Consider the following 26,639-nt stretch of genomic DNA (forward strand, 5'->3'; position numbering starts at 1 on the left):
TTCTCACTGCGCCAGAGATCAACGCTGCAAAGATGTCTCTCGTACGATTAGTACAGCAAGAAATCTTCTCTGAGGAAATCAAATCCTTGAAGAAGACCTACCATGTTTTGCCTAAATCTCTGTTGAAACTTCTAAGCCCATTCATCGACAAGGAAGGAATCATAAGAGTAGGAGGCCGCCTACGCTATTCCCTCGAAGATTATGCCACCTGGCATCCAGCAGTCCTTCCGCAGTCACATGTCTTCACCCGTATGCTCATTGAATACTACCATCTTCAAACCCATCATGGAGGACATCAAGCGACCCTCGCTGTAATGAGACAGGAGTTCTGGCCAACTCATGGTAAAAGAGATGTCAAATCCGTCCTTCGAAAATGCTACCGCTGCTTTCGCTTCAATCCCAGACCAATTGAGCAGCCGATGGGTCAACTACCCTCCGCCCGAGTACGCCCTGCTCTAGCCTTCGATAAAACTGGTGTCGATTACTGCGGGCCCTTTTACCTTAAACCTCCTCATCGACGAGCAGCCCCGCCAAAGGTTTACATCGCAGTGTTCATCTGTTTCACCACCAAAGCAATCCACCTGGAGCTTGTCATGGACCTCTCTTCGGCTGGATTCATCTCTGCGTTGCGTAGATTCATCGGTACTCACGGAATCCCAAGTGAGATTCATTCCGACAATGCGACGAATTTTCAAGGGGCAAAGCATGAGTTACACGGATTGTACATGAGCCTCAACAGCAAGACTGGTCAACAGACGATTTGATCCGAGCTCGCACACCAAGGAATATCGTTGCACTTCATACCACCCCGTGCTCCCAACTTTGGAGGATTATGGGAGGCAGCAGTCCGCTCCGCCAAAACGGCCCTGAAAAAGGACATCGGTGCCAACCTGCTTACTCACGAGAACTTCTGCACTTTGCTCGTGCAAATCGCAGCTGCCCTCAATGCAAGACCTCTTTCCCCGTTGTCAGATGACCCAGTAGATCTGAAAGCTCTCACCCCAGCTCACTTCTTGATCGGGACCTCCATGCAAGCCCTCCCCGAACCCGATCTGACAGCCATACCCTCGAACCGCCTTACCCACTATAAGCAACGACAGCAGATGTTCCAACGATATTGGCAGCGTTGGAGCCAAATATATCTCACCGGACTTCAGCAATCCAGCAAGAAGCTTCAGCCAAGTCTCATCCGCATCGGTAGCGTCGTAGTTCTTCGGGAAGACAATCAACCACCACTGCAGTGGCCCTTAGCGAAGATCACCGAGCTTCATCCTGGCGCAGATGGAGTCGTGAGGGTAGTCACGATCGAGACGGTAAAAGGGACGTACAAGCGTCCTGTCAATAGAATTTGTCCCTTGCCCACTGAATGAGCCATGCAGAAATAATTAACTAGCTAGTAAGAAAATCTAAATTTATATTGAAACAAGTTCAAGGGTGCCGGTTATGTAAGCGACTAGTGTGAATTGTTGTCTTACCTAAATTGATTTTGAATTACTTAAGCTAAACATGCAAATTTGAACTTTATTGGCCACCCTAAAACAGCTGTAACTGTTCTAAAATAAGGGTAACTCAAATATTATTTGAGCACACTATTGTAAAATGAACACTTAACACAACACATGCAACACGAAGTACAACGATCGGTTTGTAATAACATGCAGATCGAATATACAGCCAGTATTAAACCGATAGCCAACCAATAAAGAAGGCCAACCATACGCGCGCGTGCTTTGGAATCTTTCAATAAATTTGTAGTTTATTTTGTGCGGGAATAAAGCGAAGAGTTTTCATTACAAACTATTCAAAGTGAAGTTTGCTTGTGGAAGGAAAGGAAAAGGATTATCTACAAGGATTGGAAGGAGATTTAAAGTGCGAAGGAAAGGATTCAGGAGCTTGGAAGGAATTGAACTTCGGAACGGAAAAGAAAGTGAATTCAACATCTCGCGGAACACACAACTCGACACTACACAACGTAGGGAATTTTGGAGGTAAATTAGCTCAACTCCAGAACCACCATCCCCCAACACCCCGAAAACCATTACAATTTGTTAGTGATTTAAAATTATGCAAATATCTGTCTTCGTAATGCTCTGCTGATCGGATGAAGGAAAGGAGCTTTCGGGAAAGCATAGTGTTTTTTATTCCTAAACAAATGTATGGCTTTACAATGGCGTAGCTAGGATTTTCGGAGCCCGGTGTGGAGTCAAATTTTGGGGTCCTTCAAAATAGGGGTTTGTGCTAATTGACTAGTAAATTAATCGAAACAATAATTCAATCAACATTAATATCAAGGATTATACCTTGTATTTAACTATTGTTGAGGTTGTTTTCAATTTTTATTTAGTAATCAAACCGTCAATTAAAGAAGAGTAATATATCGATACAACCACTTCAGGACTGAAAGAAAATAAGGGCTTTTGAGGCACATTTCAATAAGGATTCCCCAAGTAATCTGACCAGACAACTCTCAAAGCGTATTCCTAAAAGTTTCTAAAGGATTTAATGATTTTCTTCAGAAATTTCATCATAATGTTATCAAGGTATTTGCTTAAAGTTTGCTATCAATTCGAAGATTTCTCTTCAGGAGTATTTGAGCGATTCCTTCCCAGAAAATTCCACCAAAATTTTCATTCGGGGAACCTTGAAGAACTCCACAAGAACTTTTTTCAATGATACAAAAAAAATCCAAAGATTCACTCAAAAAATTTCCCAAAGAAGCCCTCAAAGAATTGTTACAAGATTTCTCTAGGAATCTGTCCAAGAGGATGCCAAGAAATTTTTTGACGTTTTTCTTCAAATCAATATAAGATATACTTCTAAACGAAGTCGTAAAGATATCAATGGTGAAATACATAATAAAAACCTACAAAAGAGAAGCCTTTTCAAGATATATGCACAAGAAATTTTCTACAGTGAGCTCCATTTGAATTGACATTTCTTTTCAACTGCTTTTCTCCAGCATTTTTTGCAAAAAAATCCCACGCGTCGAGATAGGTGATTACTTTTCTGTTGAAGTGCATACTTCCTATAAATCAATTTTTAAATTGAAGAATTCAAGTAGAATTTACTCTGAAAATAATTCAATAAATCTTTCAGAGGAATCCTTATTTATAGAGAAATTTATGAGGAATTTTTGGTTGAATTTATTAAGAAATTCTTGGTTCCTTACAGATTTTGTGGAATAATCCCTGGAAGAGTTTATTGAGCAATTCGTGGGATAATAAGTGCGGTAATTTTTAATGGTTGTGTTCTGAATACGGCTGGAAGTATTTTTGAAGAGAGATTTTTTGAGAAATTCTTGGATGACTTGCCAAAATAAATTTTACACCAATTCGACCATTGGTGATCTAAACTTCCCTATAATCGGTCTAAATTCCTCCTCCTGGCCAACCTGAGCGTTGAGATCTCCGATAACGATTTTGATATCATGGCTTGGGCAGCCGTCGTATTCAAGTTCCAGCTGCGCGTAGAAACCGTCCTTATCGTTATCATCACTTGCTAGGTGAGGGCTGTGCACGTTGATTATGCTGATATTGAAGAAACGGCCTTTGATCCTCAACTTGCACATTCTGTTGTCGATTGGCCACCACCCAATCACGCGCCTCTGCATTTCGCCCATCACGATAAAAGCTGTGCCCAGCTCATGTCTGTTGCCGCAGCTCTGGTAGATGGTATAACCATCTCTATACGTATGTACCGTCGGAGTATACCCCATTAGGCATAAAGACGTTAGGCATAAGGACGTTAGGCATAAGGACGTTAGGCATAAAGACATTAGGCATAATGGATGTTAGGCATAATATACGTTAGGCATAATGGACGTTTGGCATAAAATAACTTGCGCGTGTGTCATTTGAAACTCGTCTTATATCGAAAAAATTTCAATTATGCTGATGGGGGTGGGTATCTGCCCTTAAGGTGTGACAGTTCATAAAAAAGTGCGATGTTCATACAAAAAGCGTTACGAAAGGGTGGATTGATTGACTGGTATTAAATGAGTTTTTTCGGTGCTATGAAATGTGACCATGAACCGAATGACAAATATGGAGGAAAATTGGTTGTCATTTTTATTGTTATCATTCTAAAATCCAGCTCGATCCATTCTTATAAGTATCAAGTTAAATTTGCGATGTGCAATCAAAGTGTTATTTGTTTCTAAAGATGTTTATTTTAATGAGTATATGACATTTTTTTGTTATATTTCTCTTACATAATTGAGTTAATTCTGAAGAAGGGACATCTTCCATATAATTATTAATACTTATAGTGCATATGAGTACCTTGAAGACAATAATCGAGAGGCAAGTCAAGAATTTATGTTATGATAGGTGACATTATCTTCAGCAATAATTTTCTGGTAGTATGACAACTATCTTCTTGGCGTTACATTGCTACTACGAGTCTGCTCGTCAATTAAATGTAGTGAGAACGGTTCCTTTGCTACTTGTGCAAACAATTTTCGATGATTTTTAATCAATTTCCTCGATATTCGTCGAGTTTGAAAATTAAAATTTGATCAGATATTTATTTTAGCTTAGCTTAGCTTAGCTTAGCTTAGCTTAGCTTAGCTTAGCTTAGCTTAGCTAGCTTAGCTTAGACTGACTACACATATCAATGGTTGCTATTCCGTGATTGACCGAAGGCAGTGAAAATGCACAAAGAATCAACTAGAAGTTCGGCTGGGATTGGCCATAATCTTCTTCAGTGTGCATAATTCAGTGCCTCTATTTATACAAGGTCAATAACGGCGCCGGCCACGTCCTTGCAGTCAGGTGGGATTGGGGGAAGGAATGTTAGTGTGTAACCTTTGCTATTTGGAGACCGTGTTTGCCTCTGCATCTCCACAAAGGTTACTGGGAGGGATGTTTGTTAATGGGAAGGATCGTTGGGTCACAGGATTCACTTTGATAAGCGATTAGACCATGATAAATAATTATTGGTGAGATATAAACATGCTTAAATGCAAATACAATATTTTCATTTGATATGAACAATATCTATGTAGAGAAAAAATTTGCCGACACTTGACGTGACGAACCTTTCAAAGTTTGTTGAATAAAGTGAACCTTTCGCAAGTCTACACTCGTAGTGTCGAACCATTCAAAGTTTTTTTTAATTACAAAAATAAAGGTAAAAGGAAAAAAGTGTTTTGAAAAAATAAATTAGACATAGATAATTTATGAATCAGAGTTTATGTCGACACTCACAGTGACGAACCTTTCAAAGTTTGTTGACAAATCATATTTACGTCTCATCGTTGTAACGATTAAAGCTGCAGTCATACATATTTTATAAATTAGAAATACTAGCATGAAACGAGCTCACCAATTGATCCGTCATCCTCAGCAACAACCACTTTCAGCTTCACTCGTTTGCTCGGCTATATAAAAGCACTCAGAGAAAATAGGCGCGCGACCCGAGAGGGAAAACGACTGACGACTGCTCAGGCTTTCTTGACGCACTGCCCAGGAGCAAGCGTCAACGTCGAAAGATCAAAAAGAACTATTCGAACGCGGCACTTTTTCACTTTACTCGACCGACGCGCGACATGTTTGATCCTGCCCTCATCGCCAGCCCCCGCAGGAGCAAGCGTCAAGGTCGAAGGATCAAACACAACTCGGCACGGTCAAAGGATCACACACTACTAAATAATTCCGCGAATCACGCCACTTTTCTCCCCCCCCCCCCAATGCACTGCGCGCGAAACACGATTAATCCTGCTTGGCCGCTTCACCCGCCCCCGCAGGAGCAAGCGGCACGGTCAAAGGATCACACACTACTAAATAATTCCGCGAATCACGCCACTTTTCTCCCCCCCCCCACTGCACTGCGCGCGAATCACGATTAATCCTGCTTGACCGCTTCACCCGCCCCCGCAGGAGCAAGCGGCACGGTCAAAGGATCACACACTACTAAATAATCCCGTGAATCACGCCACTCTTCTCCCCCCACTGCACTGCGCGCGAAACACGATTAATCCTGCTTGACCGCTTCACCCGCCCCCGCAGGAGCAAGCGGCACGGTCAAAGGATCACACACTACTAAATAAGTCCGCGAATCACGCCACTTTTCTCCCCCCCCCTACTGCACTGCGCGCGAAACACGATTAATCCTGCTTGGCCGCTTCACTCGCCCCCGCAGGAGCAAGCGTCACGGTCAAAGGATCACACACTACTAAATAATTCCGCGAATCACGCCACTCTTCTCCCCCCACTGCACTGCGCGCGAAACACGATTAATCCTGCTTGACCACTTCACCCGCCCCCGCAGGAGCAAGCGGCACGGTCAAAGGATCACACACTACTAAATAAGTCCGCGAATCACGCCACTTTTCTCCCCCCCCCCCCACTGCACTGCGCGCGAAACACGATTAATCCTGCTTGGCCGCTTCACTCGCCCCCGCAGGAGCAAGCGTCACGGTCAAAGGATCACACACTACTAAATAATTCCGCGAATCACGCCACTTTTCTACCCCCCCCCACTGCACTGCGCGCGAATCACGATTAATCCTGCTTGACCGCTTCACCCGCCCCCGCAGGAGCAAGCGGCACGGTCAAAGGATCACACACTACTAAATAATCCCGTGAATCACGCCACTCTTCTCCCCCCCACTGCACTGCGCGCGAAACACGATTAATCCTGCTTGACCACTTCACCCGCCCCCGCAGGAGCAAGCGGCACGGTCAAAGGATCACACACTACTAAATAAGTCCGCGAATCACGCCACTTCTCCCCCCCCCCCCCCCCCCACTGCACTGCGCGCGAAACACGATTAATCCTGCTTGGCCGCTTCACTCGCCCCCGCAGGAGCAAGCGTCACGGTCAAAGGATCACACACTACTCTAGAATTTGATCAGATATTTATTTTATTTACAAAATTCAAGTTCAAATTCAACATAGCACAGTATCCAGCATTGAACATGTTGTGCAATTGGGAGAAAAATGATATTCCCAATGTTATTGCATAGAGCTCCAACAACTTATTTGATTACCCAGTGTTACTCATAATCAATCAACAGCAAGTCAAAACGAAAATTTCGGATGGAAATATTTACATCTACAATTCTAAAAACTATTAGAAAAATAAAAATACAAATAACTACATATATTGGAAGAAGATGATTTCTCAAACAGTCTTTTCCTCCAACCATTTAATAAACCGTATAAGTATAAAGAAAAGCCTATGATTCAAAGAAGGAAAAATGTATGATGCAAATATTAAAAGCAATAATGACATTAATGTCTCGAAAGAACAGCTTATTTATAGAAGAAGGGAAACTTTCTGATTAAGACATTAGCAGCACTAGCTCCAATAACTTTGTTGACATCAAAACTATAAAGAACAGCCTTCAATTTAAAGAAGGGATAATCTCTGATGAAGAATTTGCCAGTTATATGTGTAGAACCAAACCCAAAAGATGAGCAACAGATCATGTACAGCGTCGTTCTTATTCTTGGCTTTCTCATTTGTGAACGATACACGATTATGCTTCATGGCCAAGAAAGTGAAGAAAACGAAAAGATCCTGGATCGACTAGGAACCGAACTAAGATACCTTCAGCATGGCTTTGCTCTATGGTTTGAACTCACGCCACTCACGCCAATCCCAACCCCGAGATAGTCACTTATGACGTTAAAGTCATAGTTACGACTTCCTTCGGAAGGGAAGTAAACCTGTTGGTCCCGAGATGAACTAGCCCAGGGCTAAAAATCTCGTTAATGAAAAAAGGATAAAAAATTATCAAAGTCAATACACTTTTCCAGTAAACGATTTCTATTTTCATTTTGAAAATTATGCCTATCGTCCATTATGCCTAACGTCCATTATGCCAAACATCTATTATGCCAAACGTCCATTATGCCTATCGTATTTATGCCTATCGTACTTATGCCTAACGTCTTTATGCCTAACGTATTTATGCCTAACGTCGTGCACCCGTACCGTCGACCCTTTCCAGCAAACCTCCTGCAGCGCTACTATGTCGAACTTGCGGATCCTCAATAATTCGGAAAGAATGCGGGTACTTCCCAAAAAATTGAGAGACCTACAGTTTCATGATCCGAGTTTCCAATCGTTAGTCCATTTTCGATGCCTGGGTCTATGCCGATTGTTCCGGTGCGAATTTACATTGTATGCTTCCTGTACTGATGATTTTTACGGCCCCCTGTCTCGCCGGAGGATCATCGTGCACAGCACTGTTTAGAGTCCCACGTTGGCACTACGACGCTGATCAGTCGTTCCTAACATGGAGAACAGACGCTGTTTTGAGCCGCTCCTAATATGGAGAACAGACGCTCTGATAAGCTACACCCTCAGAAGAGAGGAGCCCCCCCTTTCCTGTCAGCATACGACCAAGATCCCACCAGGGTTGGTTACCCGATCTTTCCTACGGTTACTCGTACCCCAGGCGGCACCACGGGGAGGTTGGGATAGGAGTTACTGGACAAGAGGCTAGGGACCACAAATGGAGTCTATTTTATACCTGCAGGTACGCGAAGTACCAATGGTACGCATTGTCCAGTCATTTACCACTCCTTTCAAGTGGATATTGATCTTGAACAGTCTTCAAAAAATCCCACTCCAAGAGCTGCTGAGATCGTAAACCATCACAGCAAGATTAATTCCGCACGCACCTTTTATTTAAATCCAGGCATACAGTGAATCAAGCCAATAGAAATACAAGTAGAAGAACACTAGTGGCGCTGTTATCACAAAATATAATTATTTTATTATAACTTACTATTGAAGGTTTTGATTGCTTGTTAAGTGCCATGTTGTAGAGAATGCTTTATTTTGGTCGGAAAAATTGATTTGACACTTATAGACCCGGTACTCAAGCTGTCAGAGCGTGGCAAACTAGATGTATGTCACACGAACAGTCGCGACATTAGCGTTCTATGGCTAATGCTTCTACTATCAAGCCACGTGTATGAGAGGATTGGATCCCAGGATTCAATCCTTGATCGATTGTTGGCCGGGTAAATGAATCGAGTAAGCATTGATATTTCATTCAATGTCGGATGAAAACTTTTGTCTGACAGGACTCATTTGGAATGTATCTGAAAGATTTTATGATGCACGGCTGCTTCCAGTGAACAGTTTCTGGAAACTAGCAACAAATTTTGGTAGCATTCTGACCTGATGGAATGACTCATCATGTAGACGGGACTCGGAGCTCTTGAACTGAAAATATTAATCACAAGCAAATGATTGAATTTCCGTTGAAATTCTGGATTCAACTGGATTCTGAGTTCTGGATTCAACGAAACTTCGGCGTTCGAATTTTTGTCCAAATTAATTTCTCCTTGAGTGAAAATAACCACAATCAATCCCTACAAGTAGTAGCAGTCGCCCCGCAATCCTAGCGTTACTAGCATAGGAGCCACACTTTGTTATTTTTCATAAAAGATCATTTCAATCTAACACTCCATCCAGTACAGAGGTTTCCCAATAAAACTAGTTTTAATTTTAATCAGTTTTTCGTGTCCTTACTTGAAACCAAGTTCCACAATAGAAAAATATGGGCTGATTCTCATCTGATATGTCTAGCTGATATCAGATCCAAGCCAGGTTAAATTGTATACGATGTTTCAATGTAAAGTTTTGTGTCGGGTCGATGATCAAAATGGTGTTGGATCGATGTCGAGTCAAAGCCGGATTAAATCCATTCCATGTCGATCGCAGTTATGAATCACAGGAGCACTACTGTTTAATATACTGAAAATATATTATAACTAGTCAACTCGATGGGTTTTTCCATTTCTTCAATTTCCCATACACCATGAAAATTTGTAACTTTGATGTTGGGATTTTTTGTATCGGTATGTTTATAAGTCGAAATTCCTCTGAATATTGAGAATCGACTGTATTATGATACTCTAAAACTAGAATAACATTATCAAAAATAATACATTAAAATAAGTTCAAATTAACCAAAACTAATCTTAACCACTACTCGATGTTAGACTAGATGTGTTATAATTTTGAAACAATTTCAATATATGTTTTATTATTTCAACAGCTTTTCAGACAGTTTAATATCACATTCTGTTACAAAAAAACAAATGAAATAGGTAACACCAGTTGTTATGATTCTGTTTTGTTCTTCATATCTGTAAATGTCAAAAACCAAATTACTTGCTGTGTTAATCTCAATAGTTTCTTGCGAAAAATCTTACTCGTGGCAAATATTTTATGTAAAAAAGTCTCTTCTGAAAGGTAAATAGCTAGTTGCTGAAAGAAATGTGTGAATTTTCCACGGGACCACAACATTTGCTCAACATTCACCATTTGATTTCCTCTGCTTCAAGAGCGTAATTAACAGTTCTCCGCCAAGAAAATGTTCAGCGCACTTTATCAATCCGGCAAAGCGAAGAATAGGTAGGAACTTGATATCACTATAAGAGGAATCTATTTTCGCATCACGACCAGATATCTTATTCTGGGGAGCGCTAATGATGCCTCCGCAACTCTATTTCCCACCTCAAACCAACTATCGTTGATTGAGCATCTTTGTTCGAGCTCAATCGATAGCGCCGGAAACAAGAACAGCGTGAGAACTTCATCCGAAGTTAAATGCCTGATTGAGCAACTAATCGTTTTCCAAAAACCCCGCTCGAATAAATGTTGCGCTCAACGTCACGCTTGGGAAATGAAAACCACCAATTTGAGAATCATCAGCAATCAAACCTCAATTCATTTAACGAATTGTTGCGCTTATGGTTGATGAAATGTTGGGCTCCAGGTAGGATTACCAGACGTACTCCAGACAATTTTTATTGGGATTACAATGTAGGAAAATTATTTGTTATTAAGAATCTTACATTTGATTGTACTATTTGGGTAAAATAGGTCGTAATTAGTAAATATAGTTGTTTTATTTAATCTAGCTTTCGGTCTTTATAAGGGTTGATGTAACCAAAGATTCAAAATTTAAATAAATGGTAGATATATGGATGTTAAAACAAACATATAGTAAGAAGTGCCTTTTATAATTTTCAGGTTAATGTAAGTGAATACTTTTACAGAGTTGAAAATGTACGCTTTTTGGCAAGAGCAAATATGGTAACCCTACTCTCAGAGACTCTTTGTGGTTTTAGCCGATGCGAGAACGGTGCATTCCGTTGGAGATTCGAGCTGATAAAAAACACCAATAATAAAACTCGCACATCAACCAATAAAATTAAAACGGTAATCCGTATTGGAAGTTGGGTGCGAGTTATAAAGGTATGATGAATGGGCGCATTTTTCCTGTGCATCTTTCTTCACTTCAATTGAGAAGGGGTTTAATTTTGGGAACATTGGCCGAGGCAGCCAAAATTGGGTTAAAAGAAATCGAAAATAAAACAGGTTGAGCATGTTTTCCCACTTTTTTTCTGGTAAACACTAGCCTTCTGAAGATCGCTGAACTGGCAGTGCTTTTCATCGTACAGAATAAATAAACTTGTTGAGGATAATAATACTTACCGAGAGCCCGAGAGGAATCCAGCGATACCGAGAAGCGTGCCACTGGGGAAGTTTGCGCTGTTTGGTGCTCAAAGAGCGCTAATCGAGAATCATCTCAAATAGGGTGCTAAGTGCTGTTTCTGAATCCATTTGTTTTGCTGCTAGTCATAATCAGATGGATTGTTATGAAGTAGAAGGTGATTTTTTGCTTAATAAGGTAATTGATCGTTTCGTGGTAATTTTGGCGTGAGGGGCGCAAAATAGAACTGCTGCATGCGAATGATAATCTTGTTATATCGAAGAATCAAGAACAGCTCAATAAAAAATGGTTAAATGTATTCGGCTATCAGCCTGTTCCGCTGCACTTGAAAAATCAATGGATTGAATACCAAACAAAAATTTGATTTGAAAAAAAAATGAGATTAACGATTTAATCAAACTTCTTAACATGCTTGCAGCCTCCATGCGAAATTCGATGTTTCTTTTATATGACCTGATTCGATACTTTTCAAATCATCATAGAGTACCTATCCATTTCTAACTTTAACAACTACCGAAAAACTAAACATAACATATATTTTGCAATTGGATTAAATGGACAAATTGATGTGAAATTTTGAAAAAGTTTCGCGTATTCTCGGTGAGAGTCGAACTCACGACTCCCTGTTCACTAGATAGGGCGCGTTACCCCTACGCGACGAGAGGACAAAGAAATTAATCTGAATTCGATTTCAGCTCAATAATCACGTGGTCCCCTTTTGCAAAGCGCACCTCTTTTGTAAATATCAAATGCCCATCAAAACATAACGCTTTCTATTAATATGCAATGCCTAGCCCAAGAACGCATTATTTGTTAGGTATTGAAGTACCACATGCTACTGGCTGAGATTTCTATAGTGCGGGCTTCCAATGGCTCGCGACGTTCTCAAACGACCGGTTACGGAACATGAGTCCGTTGCTCGATAAACACTTGTTTAATTAATTATGATTCGTGGTTTACGTCTAACCAGCCGACCGGAAATTTAACAGCTACAGAAAAACTAACCATTACATATATATTGCAATTGGATTAAACAGGGAGTCGTGTGTTGGATTCTCACCGGGAAGACGTGAAACTTTTCCGCAAATGTCACATCAGTTTGTCTATTTAATCGAATTGTTGTTAAACTTCCGTTCGGCTGGTTAGCCGTAAACCACGAATCATAATTAATTAAACAAATAATCCTTACTTCATTGCTTTGTACTCTTTAGCGCATGATAACTAATTTCTGTAGTAGATTAAGTACATAAATCAGCTAAGTTGACTGAAATCAATAAATAATAGTGAATATTCTTAAAAAATCAGATGTTCTGTGACATCCGTCACAATAATGACAATTTTTGAGAACTTTATTATTTTTTATCCAGGATACTGGACTGGAAAGATTTTAACTGTGATTTTATGGCTTTCGCAGTCTAGGGAAATAACAATTATTTGCTATTAAATGTTGGTCATTGTACTTATTGCACTTATTTTACTCATTATTTCCGTGGATCTATCGTTTTTTCTCACATCGTAAAGGAATTTTCATAAGTTTTATCAATCATTCTTTCAGGATTATTGGAATGCCTTCTTAGAGAAATTTCTCAAGAAACTTGGATGGTTTACGAGTTTTCCTGAAAATACAGGAAATACAACATTTACTCTTTCGACAATTTTTTTCAGAGTTTATCATCAGCTTTTCTTTCAGAGTTTTCCATGAAATTCCTCTAAAGGTTTCCCTAGAGTTTAAATCTTATGTGTCTCTTACAAGTGCTTTGTTAATTACTCATATTTTTTTGCCATATATTATTCAAAAATAAAATCTTCAGCAAACATATTTTTCACTAGATTCAGAATTGATCAAAAATAACCTAGATATTATTACTTATATTTTCCTAGTGTTTCTTTAAGGGATCTTACTGGATTTTCCAGTCCGTGCTGTGATTTTTTTTTCGAGCATTTATTCGGAAGTTATTTAAGAGTTTTCTGGAAAATTCCATTAAAGCATTCTTAAACAAACTCAACCAGTAAATTTTCAAATACTGTTCAAAGGCTACTTCTTAAAATAACACTAAAAATGTTATCAGATTCATTCTGTTTTTTTTGAGTGAATTTCGCAATTTCATTCTGACATGCTCCATAAATTTTATCTAAGAATCCATTGGGTGTATTTAATTTTGAATCAATTTATTTCTTTAAAAGCCATTCGGGGTTTCTTGTATATTTCTTTAAAAATTATTGCTATAAACAAACTCATTAATGCCTTGGGTTTTTTCATAGCTTTTCATAGCCCTTATTCAATATTTTTCAGTTATTCTAGGTAGGAGTAGGGAAAGTGTACCAGTTATGGCCATAGTGGTTCCCTATTTGGCCATATGCCAAATTTGGATAACTATTACATTTTTAATCTTTTTGAACGTTTTAACATCAAGAATTTTCCTTTATTTTACTGCTAAAACACAAAAGATTTTTCAAAATGTGAAGGCATTCAAGTAATCGCGTATGGCAAAATAGGGAACCACTATGGCCATAACTGGTACACCTACCCTATCATTGATATTTTCAACATTTTGAGATAAAATTCAGATGCAATTATTTCACGGAAATCCTCAAGTCCTTGGTTAAAGGACTTGAGGATTTCCGTGAAATAATTGAACCAGAATTTTATCACAAAATGTTGAAAAAATCAATGATACTTCTACCAAGAATAACTGAAAAAATCTATTCCGCTGAGACCTACAGTGTGTGCCGATAAAAAATGACTGTTTTTTATTTTCAAAATATATATCTCAAAAAATAAAAAACACACAATACTGAAAATTTGACGGCTTACGTAAAATTTATTGAACTTTCAAGAAAAAATGAGAAGAGCATTAGCCTCTTTGGTGCCACGGCCTTCAAAACATGAAAAAACAGAAATTATTGATTTTTCTTTATATAAAAAAAACATTTTGATTGTGAAATTTTATATTTTTATATATTAACTTTCATGCCGTCCAGGGAAAAGAAAATCGGTCAAGCGGTTCAAAAGTTATAATTTTCTAAAAACTGAAAATTTGGCAAAATTGCGATTTTTCTGGTCACCCTGTTTTGGAAATGGTCACCCTAATCAAAAAGTCCAAAAACACGTGTATCCTTATTTCGAATAAGGAACAAAATAGCAAATTTTCACGGAATTCGGTGACCCACTTGATTGGTTTTTCATGGAACGGCTGAATAACTAATAAGTGCTCATCGGAGAACTAAGCTGTCCCGTTTGGCTAGAAAACAGAAGAAGTACTAAATTCAGTTGTCTTAGGTTTTTCAAAAAAACTCCACTGAGTACATGACTTTGGATCAATATTGACTTTTGAAGGTATATAAATAAAAAGGTTTACACTCATGCTATTATGTTACTTGATTCAATCGCAACTTTAGGAACAACCGCAACTATTGGATCATTTACACTAATAACGATTGAAATGTTTGTGTATTTTTAAGGAAATATCACTTAAATTCCGGATTGTACCCCGTTTAGCATAAAGTCGTTTGGCATAAGGTCGTTTGGCATAAAGCCGTTTGGCATAAAGTCATTTGGCATAATGGTCGTTTGGCATAACGGCCGTTTGGCATAATGGTCATTTGGCATAATGGCCGTTTGGCATAATGATTAGAATTAATATCGGAATTTTTGAAGCAACACCATTGAGCCCATAGCAAACAATTTTGGTGGGTTCTCAAGAAGCGTGGTGTTCGTTCAGAGATTTTCCAAAATTGTTGTGACATTAGAGAGCATTACTAAATAAAACTCGTGACGGTTCTTTTCGGAATAATAATATTTTTTAAATCCTAGAATATAGAGTATTTTTTCTAGTTTGTCGTATATCGCGACAGCACAAAATAGTAAATTGGCAAGGAAAATTCGCAGATATTAATAAAGGGAACGCTCATAGAATATTTCACTGCAGATCAAGCTCTGTCCCAGTTTGGACTTAATACTTGATGAAAATTACTTAATAAGAAAGGGAAAATTTATTTGCAAAAGATTTAAAGATCCAATCCAAAGATCTATTACTGCAGAATCATCCAAAAATAGCCTATATGCGAAAGCACATTATTTTTCCGTATTGAATGTTTAAGGCTCTAACGCCAAACAAATTTCTCACAGCATAACTCAAATGAACAACACATTTTTAAAAGAAAATATTTTTGGCAAAACTTTTTAATAGTACAATATAATATAATTTTAATTTCGGAAGTGTACATCAAAAACACAATTTATTATCGAAAAAGGGAAAATATGTTATTGATATAATATTTTTTCAGCATATCTCGCAAGGAGATCATGCGTTTGCAAAAAAAAAAAAACAAAATATGTTGAATATTGGCAGGTTCTAAAGTAATTATCATTATAACAGCATGAATCGGTTAAACAGCAAAATATAAAAATGGTTAACATTAAGCTTGACATAATAATAAAAATTAAAACAGTATAAATATAAAGAACAGCATATTTTTAAAAGAAGGCAAAATTTATTATTAAACAAAAGAAGATTGGACGCCAAAAATTATTGCAGCATAATAAAACGAAAAGACATCAACAATTGCGTTCAGAATCATCGAAGTGATTGTGCTACCTTTCTCCGAATGCCAGTTCCTCGAATGACCGTTTTCCTTAATGACCGGTTTCCTCGAAAAGTGGTGCAGTTTAATAGGTGCTATAATAGTCTTCAGTGGCTGTATAGTGAACGAGAAAGAACGATAAGCAATCAAAAGAAGGAGGTATTTTATCATTCTCGGCTATACAAAAATGCGGCTGTTGGCAAAAGTGCTGATGACGGTAGAACTCGAAAGAACCGCCAATTACATAAAGAAGGGTGCATATTAGATGGCCAGTTCGTTCACCACCCTGAAATGTAGAAAGTTACACCAATTATGAGTGCCACAAAACTTTTCGGGGAAATGGGTTAATCGGGGAAACGGGATATTCGGGGAACTGACATTCGGGGAACAGGCGTTCGGGGATACGACATTCGGGAAACCGACTTTCAGAGAAAAGTAGCACAACCCATCGAAGTAAGTACAGTAGACGACTTCTGTTTCCGCTGATAACTTGAGCAGATCAATGTTATGGATTGCCACCATTTTGTCATTTGGAAACAAATAAATATTTAAAAAATATAGCTCCAAAGAACAGCCTATGTATAAAAGAAGGTATAATCTATTTAAATTTTAAATCAACAGTTATAAAAACCTATAATTATATTTAGAAAGAAAACAGAACGTTTGAAAGAAGGGTAAATTTGTGCTAAATATATTGAAATCTTCAGTGCAAACATTTATTCCAATAGCGAAACTCGAAAGAAAAATTAATATTTGAAAGAAGAGTAATTTTTGGATAAATAATAAAACACTATGGGCAATAACTTTCTTAATATGTTTTAGTTCATTCAAGAGCATATGATTGTTGAATAAAGTTTCACTTTGTGTCAATGTACTCCAAAACAAGCTTGAAAGATTCAATGGAAACGTAAAAACAAATGTCATTTCAAGAATTTATTGGTTTCAGACTCATTATGCCAAACGACTATTATGCCAAACGACCATTATGCCAAACGACCATTATGTCAAACGACTGTATGCCAAATGACCATTATGCCAAACGACTTTATGCCAAACGGCTTTATGCCAAATGATCCACCACCAAATTCCGAACGGAAAAATATTGCAAGATTCTTCAAGCACCAAATTACAATTTCAAATTCAAAGCTCTTAAAAAATACACCCGACAAACGAATTCCAAAGCGAGATAGTTCCATAGAACCTTCCAACGTTTTGGCTCGTGATTGAAGCCTTCTTCAGGGAGATTATATTTGTACCGTTACTTCTTTATAGCCTTTTGCTAGGCTTAGATTTGCCACGGTGTGGGAATGCTTTGACCATCTTTTGGATGATAGTGGGTAGATATTGTTCACCCTAAATTTATTTATCAACAAATTTCCCAAATTCTTTTGAGCAAACCGTTTTGTATGTGGGTAAGCTAAAAGGAAAGATCGATTATCCGGAATTTCCAGAAACCTATCCGAAAGCCATTTGACGGATGAAAGCTCTCGAGAAGAAGTTGGGTGGCAATTCAACAATAATGTAGCGAGTTGGTGAACAAATCTGCGACTATGAGCGAAAGGGTTATATTCGCAAAGTAAGCGAATCGGAGGTGACAGCTATCTGAGGCTGACAACAATGTTAGTCGCGAAATACGAAGGCGCATCATCAGCGGAAGTCGTGCCTACTATGGGCTCCAGAAGAAACTGCGGTCAAGAAAGATTCACCCCCGCACCAAATGTACGATGTACAAAACGCTCATAAGACCGGTAGTCCTCTATGGGCATGAGGCGTGGACTATGCTCGAGGAGGACTTGCAAGCTCTTGGGGGTTTCGAACGCCGAGTGCTAAGGACGATCTTCGGCGGCGTGCAGGAGAACGGCGTGTGGCGGCGAAGGATGAACCACGAGCTCGCTCAACTCTACGGCGAACCCAGTATCGTGAAGGTAGCTAAAGCTGGAAGGATACGCTGGGCAGGGCATGTTGCAAGAATGCCGGACAACAACCCTGTAAAGATGGTGTTCGCTACGAATCCGGTCGGAACAAGAAGGCGTGGGGCGCAGCGAGCTTGGTGGATTGACCAGGTGCACCAGGACCTGGAGAGCGTGGGTCACAGTCGAGGATGGAGAGAAGCGGCCATGAACCGAGTGAATTGGCGAATAATTGTTGGCGAGGCTTTATCAAGATAATTGATGTAAAGCCAAATAAGTAAGTAAGCTATCGATCCACAGAAAACTTGGTTTCTGCCACTTGGAGTGGTCATCAACTTCAATAAACCGGGTGAAATTTGGCTGATTTGGGATGGCAAATGAGTATTTCAAAGTTTATTTACTGTTCTGCGCATTTTTTGTCGTGAATTCAAAGCTAAAAAGTAGTGAGCAACCTAAATCTAAAATAAAGTTCAACTTGGTGCTAGTTGATGCAAAGTTTGCTTAAACCTATAGTACGGAGGTAAGGAAAATACTTCCAAAAACTACGTTGAACTGAAAACCTAAAATGAATTCGTTATATATATAAACCGCTAATCATTTACCAAGACCTAGACGAGGTTGAGCAATTGAAAATCCTTACTAGCTGTAAGTATTATTGTTTTTGGTTTGAATTTAATAATTGAGAGTTTCTAATCCTTAGTATATCTACAAAAACTATTAGGCCGAGTCACCATGATAAGACCCTACCGTCTGAAGGTAAGTGATTGCAATATATTGAATTCATTATTTTAATGAAATAAAATTTAACTTTTAGCCTACCCACACACAAAACGATTTGCTCAAAAGAGTTTGGAAAACTTTCCCCCACAACAATTTTAGTATAGACGCCATGTTAGTAGTTGGTGTAGTAGCAATACCTAAAATTATAATGTTCATCCTTAATATCTACCCGCTATAATCCAACAAGAGGAAAAATCATTCTTACACCGTGTCAAATCAAGGCCTAACAAAAGGCTATCAACAAACAATGGTACACATATAACCTCCCTGAAGAAGGCTGCAACTACGAGCCGAAACGTGGAAAGGTACATAATTATCTCGCTTTTACCTGTTTGACTGAAAGAGCCATGCAAGAGGGTCTTACATACACACATATTAAAGACAGCAATGCTCTTCATAGGGTGGCAATAAGAAGCAAAATGTGGCAAACATGGGACCCAGATGCCCATGGCGCCCAGAATATAAAATGTAACGCAGGTTAATTATCGTAAACATAAACAACTCGAGAGGGTAAATACATCGGTCATTTGATACTCGCTTTTGTTTATTATATTGGCGGTTTTTTTTCGAATTCCACCGTGCTCGGCATTTTTGGAAATATGTGTTTAGAAGATATTTCCAAAAATCTTCTTACTAAGATTGTTTTCATTTTTACTTGTTTCTGATTTAGATTGTTCTCTCTAGTTTACTACCCTGAAACTGAGAACTATACTGATCCTTCCTTAAACTGACTTTTCGAGGACACGGGCAATTCGGAGAAATTGCATTCGTAGGAAAATGTAGCGCAATCAAGACGTAACGCCAGATGAAGAAAAAGAGGCTAGCTGTTTTCTTCTGATCGGGTAGACGTTGCTGAGATAACAGAATTGAAAACACTGAATTCAGAAACCCATGTGGACCACTCTATCAAAGACAAAATAAAAACCTCCATGTCCCTTGCAGTTGCCCAAAATATTATGGCACATAAGGTAAAAGAGCAAAATCTGGAATTCCGTGAAAAGTGTACTGCGATTTGTCAAATTTGGGTACCTTTTGAAGTACCAAGGGTCCAAATTCAGTACTAGAAGTAGTATCCGAGTGCGACGGATCAGACTCTATGTCAACAGCAATTTTAAAAAAGAAAGCTAGAGAAAAACACATTTTGACAGAGATGTTTGGAATTTGGAATATTTTTTTCGATAATGTATACCATGATTGCTATTTACAAGAAAGATGTATATTTCATCTCTTTGAAAATGTAAACCATTCTTATTTTAAACAACACCAAACAAAACGCCTCTTAATCATGCTCGTTCTTACTCTTACATGATTCAAATTCTAAACAACATAATTCATTAGAATTTAATTTGAGTTTTTCCGTAAGTCATGAACAAGTTTTATTAACTTCAAATTCGATTGTTTTAAAATATTAAGAAAAACGTCACAAAAAAATTGCAATTAAGCATGGTCTTATGCAAATTATATGGGATATACAGCATTGAACAATACATTTGCAACATTTACGATTGTTCATACAAAATGATCAAGTTTGGATGGTAGATATTAGATTTCAGGGACAAAATTATTTTTTTTACAGCTCTTCACACATAACATGCATTTCTAGGATCACTATCACTAATCAAAAGAAATAACGATTGGACTGTAGTGAATGTATGACGAACAATTATAAACTATTAAGGTATCTGAAATATACCAGCCCTGCACAAAAGCTGTCTTCATAAAAAAATTCAATCATATTTAAATCTACAGTTTTGCATGTAGCTCATCTTTCGATTTCTTGAGTTGCATCAAAAAATAAATTTTGTCAATGAAAATCACTTTGGTCAAATCGTTTTTGTGTTTTTACTCGTGATTGGAAAAATCATTGAAAAATATATGATGTAATTCAAGTTATGTCCGAAAAACTGTGGAAATTTAATTCAACTCTGTATATGAATGACTCAGATGTATTTTATACAAAACACAAACAAGATAGATTACACAGGAAAAACGTTCGATTAAATGGATCGATCTCATGACTAAATTCTAAACTGATTGGTATGATGTTAAGTGTACTATATTAGGGTAAGCTCTACTGTCTCTGTTAACGCCAAAAGCTCAATTCATGGGGGAATTGGTCTGGCTTAGGTACACTGAACGGATGGTTTCTTCTACCAGAAGTCACTAGAACACGTTTTGTTGCAATTCATTGTATATTGGTGGATTTCGACTTGTACACTTGAACTTTATGGTATTAACAGAAGTAATAGGATGGTATTGGTACCATTTGAACGCTGACCAGCAGCACAACTGGCTTGAGTATCACTCACATAATAGATGATTTCTGGACTAACTGTCTACTGGACTGTATTTTGTACTAACCGTTACTTATTGTCACTTGGACTTTATATGTGCTTCTTGTACAATGGGATTTCATACAACAAAGAGATTCATATCCACTTTTAGTAGAACGCAATTGGTCTTGTTCACTATCTAGTGTTGGTTACAATAAGCAAATGGTGTATCAATAACTGCTATATAGTTGGTCACACAAACGTAAATAATTGATTGGGATGTTCAATTCAATAATGTGGTATCAATTCGAGGAATTCATACGGAAAGGTCTTAACAGTCTCCAGTACTAGACTCTGAAGTGAAAAGTCGTAGATTTTGAATATCATGCCTTTTATATGAAAAGCAATCGTTGACAGCCCGTTGTGTAAAGCGATTGAGATTGATTCAAACTCTTCTAACATATGCAAGTTGGTGTCGACGTGAGATGCAAAACTTGTGTTCCGAAGACTGAAGGTTCTAGTCTGGGTCGAACCGAAGTGTTTATGTTTAACTTATTTTTAAATTTCAAATTAAAACATGCTACGTTAAATTCAAGAGCTGTTTCATTGATATTGTCAAGATTAAACAGTATTGCAAATCCAAGAGCAGAACTATTGATATCATCGTGCTTTTTTACCGTGTTCTCCCTGAGATGCTAATCCGACTGTACACAGGAATCAATTTCATTTTAAATATATTTTCTATAAATATTTCCATTACTTTAACCCTGGGACAGAGCCTGCTTTTCAGCACTTCAAACATTATAAGTTGATGCATTTCTTTACCAAAGTTGCCATTTTTGCATTCGTTTATCTTGTGGCACGTACGATTATACTCTATGCCCAGGAAGCTCAAGGAAATTTAATTTACGAAATGATCCTGAACCGACCAAGAATCGAAACATTCAGCATAGTTTTGCTTTATAGCCGTGGACTATACCATTAGGCTAAGCAAGGCCCAGTAACAAAAATATTGATTTCAATTGATAGTAAGAATTTCTATGGTATGTATAACCTTTTGTATGAATCCATTCATGATTAATGGCTTGCGGTCAACTTTGGAAAATCACTTCTAACATGACATACAGCTGGGTTTAACATTTCCCAATCATGTATTCACAGTCCTATGCTCTCACTTTCCAGTGGCTTATCACTCGACGGAAATGGGCATCGCCTATCTGTTCAACCTACAACCACTTTCCCGATAAGACGAGGAATCCATGTGGCTAATCTCGCATCATTAATGCAAAACTTGAAATCTTCTGCATCCAAGAGCGAATACTAATTCCTATACGGCCCAAAACCAGTTAAGTGCAAGCGGTTGTCATCGACCACTGCAGCTCTACTGCAGCCGATGATATTACTCTTACAAAAGCAAGCATCATTTCTCTCGGATGTCTGTTGCTGCAATAACCAATAACCGAGAAATCGAGAGTGGAATCGTCCACAACGGACCGGTTCGGATGATCGGTCGGTCAGTCGTTGCCGGTGCATATTTATCTCTTTCTGTGGTTGCACAAGATGCATTCCCGAAACCGGAATGGAGCATTGGATGTGGATGCAACGAAACTGACCAAATCATGGTTGAATCAGTTTTCCAAGTAAATGCTTCATCACGCACGAACAGCCACGTATGAGCTAAGCCTAAACGAGAATCCTGAAATTACATTCCGTGCCTCATACCCGACTAATTCGTACATTTGCAATACAGTTTCGTGAAAATTTCGAATGTCCGAGAGAAATTTCATATCGACATACTTCACCCGGCAGGAAGACACTTGAAACATGAATGCACATGCACAAACACAAACATGCAAACACTTGAAACATGCATGGGGTCATGCACAAATTACGTCACGCTCCTAGGATGGAGAGGGGGTCAAGCTAAGCGTGACAAGCCTTACAAAATTTTTGGAGGACTCATACAAGGAGGGGGTTCAAAAAGTTGAAATATAGCGTGACATAATTTGTGTACCATCCCATATTGCTTTCACTTTCGATTGGGATTCATCCGAGAGCAGCCCAACCCAACCCAAGTCACGTAGCAAAATTTGTTTAAGGTGAAACATCTCGGAATGCAAAGATAGCCGGCACAATGGCCAACTTCTCCTCCTACTCACGTTTTCAAAGGCACAAAACTGGAGGAATAGTTGGAAAATGTTCCTGATCTTCTTATTTTAAGCTTTCTGCTAGTGCACAAAGCCAAAATATAAAGTGCACTGTTGTGGGATGCTTTCTTCGCGAGATTTGTGCCTTTGAAGTTTTAGTGCAATCTTAGAAGTTGATTCCAAACTGTTTCACCTTAACGCTACGAAAGGAGCCGGAACAGCGGGAAAAACAACACTTCAATCAAGTGTAAATTATTCGGAAGTTGTCTTTTTATATCGATCGACTTATATATGGTTGGAAAAGGCTGATTGATCCCTCCGGCTGTGGTGCTGAATTGACACGGACACTCGAAGAATGGAAGTTCGCCATTGAGTGGCAAAGCACAGTTTCGATTATTGATTACTCACAGCTGGAGGTCTTTACTACCATCCAGTACTGAACAGATTGACAGGGGGCGTGCAGCAAATTGAGTTTCTCCCTGCTAGATTGCGATAAAGTCGTTGACCTGCGATTGCGTTGGAGTATGGATTTTTTCTTACGATGTGAGTTCTTGTATCTCAGCTGTTACATAGACACAGATAGGCACAGAATATGCTAGGATAAATTATGGCAAAATACTAATGATGATGAATCATTTTGAAAGAAAACTTTAGATAACTATCGCTGGAAGAAACAATGTGTCAAATCTTAGATGATGCCATGGTCAGTTAATGACCCAAGATAAACTGGAGTTCCTTAATGTACACGATTGTTTGATTATATAAGCATTTGAAACAGTTCCTTCAAGAATTTCCTTAGATATTTCTTGCAGCGTTCCTCTCAAGAATAAATCCTGATTTTTTACAGGCATACTTCGAAGATTTTCGTGAAGCATTCCTACTAGGACTTCGACAGGAATTCTAGAAGTGTCAACACTAGAAAAAATACGGTTATTCTTCTAGGAATTCTTCAAAAAATTCCCAATAGTGTTCCATCCAAGGTTTTGCGTTTACAATCACAATATTACACTAAACTACACTATACTACTATATATGATGTATGCCATGAAAAATTTCATATATGCAATGTAAAATACCCAAGCAACCAAGGAGCACTAAAGCCAGCATTATGTGCGTCTGCAAGGCAAAGTAATAAATGCCCGTATAACGTATATCTGCCATTAGTGCTACCTCAAAGCACTGCCGTTATACGCATAATTGTCCCATGTTACTTTTTGTGCATTTTGACTTTTTGTCATCAACAGTTTATTTTTACGTATAGTTTTAGAAAACACCCACCTAAAATTAACTTTGTTCGGAAACTCAATGAAAAGCAAGCCAAGTCATTTTGTCCCATTGTTGAATTTCTACGCATAACTGTCCCACTACTGTATTTCTACGCATAACTGTCACACTATACAATTCGCTGCGTTGAACTCGAGCAAAATATTCAGTAGGCAGTTTTGAATTAGCTGGTGTTTGGAAAAATCGTTTTGAACATCTTTTTATGTTGGCTTTACATCCCATGAGGAACACAACCCGTTTTATGTATTTGAATTATCGGGATGCATTCATGCGAGCCTGACGTCAAATTTGATTGAAATTTTCAATATCAAAATATTATTTCCCATCCGTTTTTCAATGAATTTCAGTTGAATTTTCAGGGTCAATCACAAAATTCTTCTAGGTTTTGGAACCGCGGTCATCGATTAAAAATTTATCGTTATTTTGGATTCATCACGGGAAGTACTGAAATAATCCCACTTGAAGAATCAGTAACCACTTTAATTTCGAGTGGCTGGCTTGCGATAAACCAACTTCATGATTTACCAAACGAAGTCTAAATAAAAATAGTTTGACCGACATTGGATGACTTGGTCACATGCTGAGTTGTTCTGAATACCAGTTCATTGGTGGAAGTGGCCATTATATTAGCGAATCTGAAACCTGGCTTGCGACATATCAATGTCAAAGGTGGTTCAAATGTATTTGAATGACTTGACCACATGTCGGATTGTTCCGAATTCCCGGTTCCCTGAGGGAAATGGCCACTAAACTGTCGGTTCTGAAACCTAACTGGCAACATTAAACTTCATAAATTCCCAAATCAAGGCTAAAGAAGTGTAACTCAAAGGTTCTTAGATGACTTGATAACATGCCAGGTTGTTTTGGATACCCTGTTCCCCGGAAAAAGTGGCTATTATATTGGCGGCTCTGAGACTTGCGACATATCAAACATGATGAATTTGCAAATCAAGTCAAAAGAAGAATAGTTCAAGAGGTTTTAGATGACCTGACCACATACTGGGTTATTACGGATAACTGGTTCTTCGGTACAAGTGGCAAATATGTTGGCGGTTCTTAAACTTAATTTGCGATGTATCAAATATCATGATTTTGCAAACCAAGTGCAAAGAAATGTCAAATCGTGTGATGATTTGTATCGTGAATTTTGAGTTAAATATTAATTCCGCAGAATAACCTTGAATTCGCAGATGAGTTTCTGTCAAGCCTGTAGCTGGAAGAGTCGATATAGGAATTTATTACATCTTATAAACTCTCTTACTTAAGGGGCCCACATAGCCGTAGCGGTAAACGCGCAGCTATTCAGCAAGACCAAGCTAAGGGTCGTGGGTTCGAATCCCACCGGTCGAGGATCTTTTCGGGTTGGAAATTTGCTCGACTTCCCAGGGCATAGAGTATCTTCGTACCTGCCACACGAAATACGCATGCAAAAATGGTCATTGGCATAGTAAGCTCTCGGTTAATAACTGTGGAAGTGCTCATAAGAACACTAAGCTGAGAAGCAGGCTCTGTCCCAATGGGGACGTAACGCCAGAAAGAAGAAGAAGAAGTTCTCTAACTTACACATCCACTCTCTCTATCACTAACTCATACATTTTCTCATTATCACACATACAGAAAACTTTGCTTGCCATCCCATACTATAAAATCATATTTCTTCACTTCCCCACACGTGGCTCCGTTTGGCACATGTCACTTGAGCCTTCATTAGATGCCTTAACATAGTCCTGAGGTTATACGTCCTCTTCATTTGGTACAATATATACGTAAGAACGGTCATCTACAGCAGTATGCTTAGCACATAATTGGTCACTACTTTCAGTGGGACTGTTATGCGTAGAAATTGACCAAAAACCTCGTATTTCTAGGCATAACAGTCCCACTTTGAATTTCGTAGCTAAATTTACTTTATTTCCATAATTCAAACTCTTGACTTTAATGAACACACTATTCTTTATACTATTGTAATGATTTTAATTTAATTTACCACACACCTGGTCAATACGAGGCCTAAATGTGTTAAAATCTTTAAACGCGTTTTTCTCGATTGCATATTTTGGAACATGGGACAGTTATGCGTATAACGGCAGAGCAGGTTTTGGCGAAATAACGGGCTGCTTTAATGCAACAGCTTCAGGAACGTTTCAATTGATTTTCAAAAAAGTGTAATGCCCC

The 26,639-nt window shown here is 38.5% G+C and overlaps 1 protein-coding gene across 2 annotated transcripts in view; it reads right to left on the reverse strand.

Annotated features, from left to right (window-relative positions):
* The window catches only part of LOC5573637, a 283,372-nt gene that overhangs the window by 176,966 nt on the left and 79,767 nt on the right, over positions 1 to 26,639 (reverse strand). The gene's annotated exons all lie outside the window — the stretch shown is intronic.

The sequence above is a fragment of the Aedes aegypti genome, chromosome 1 (genome assembly GCF_002204515.2).
Source record: "Aedes aegypti strain LVP_AGWG chromosome 1, AaegL5.0 Primary Assembly, whole genome shotgun sequence".
Taxonomy (NCBI): Eukaryota; Metazoa; Arthropoda; class Insecta; order Diptera; family Culicidae; genus Aedes; species Aedes aegypti.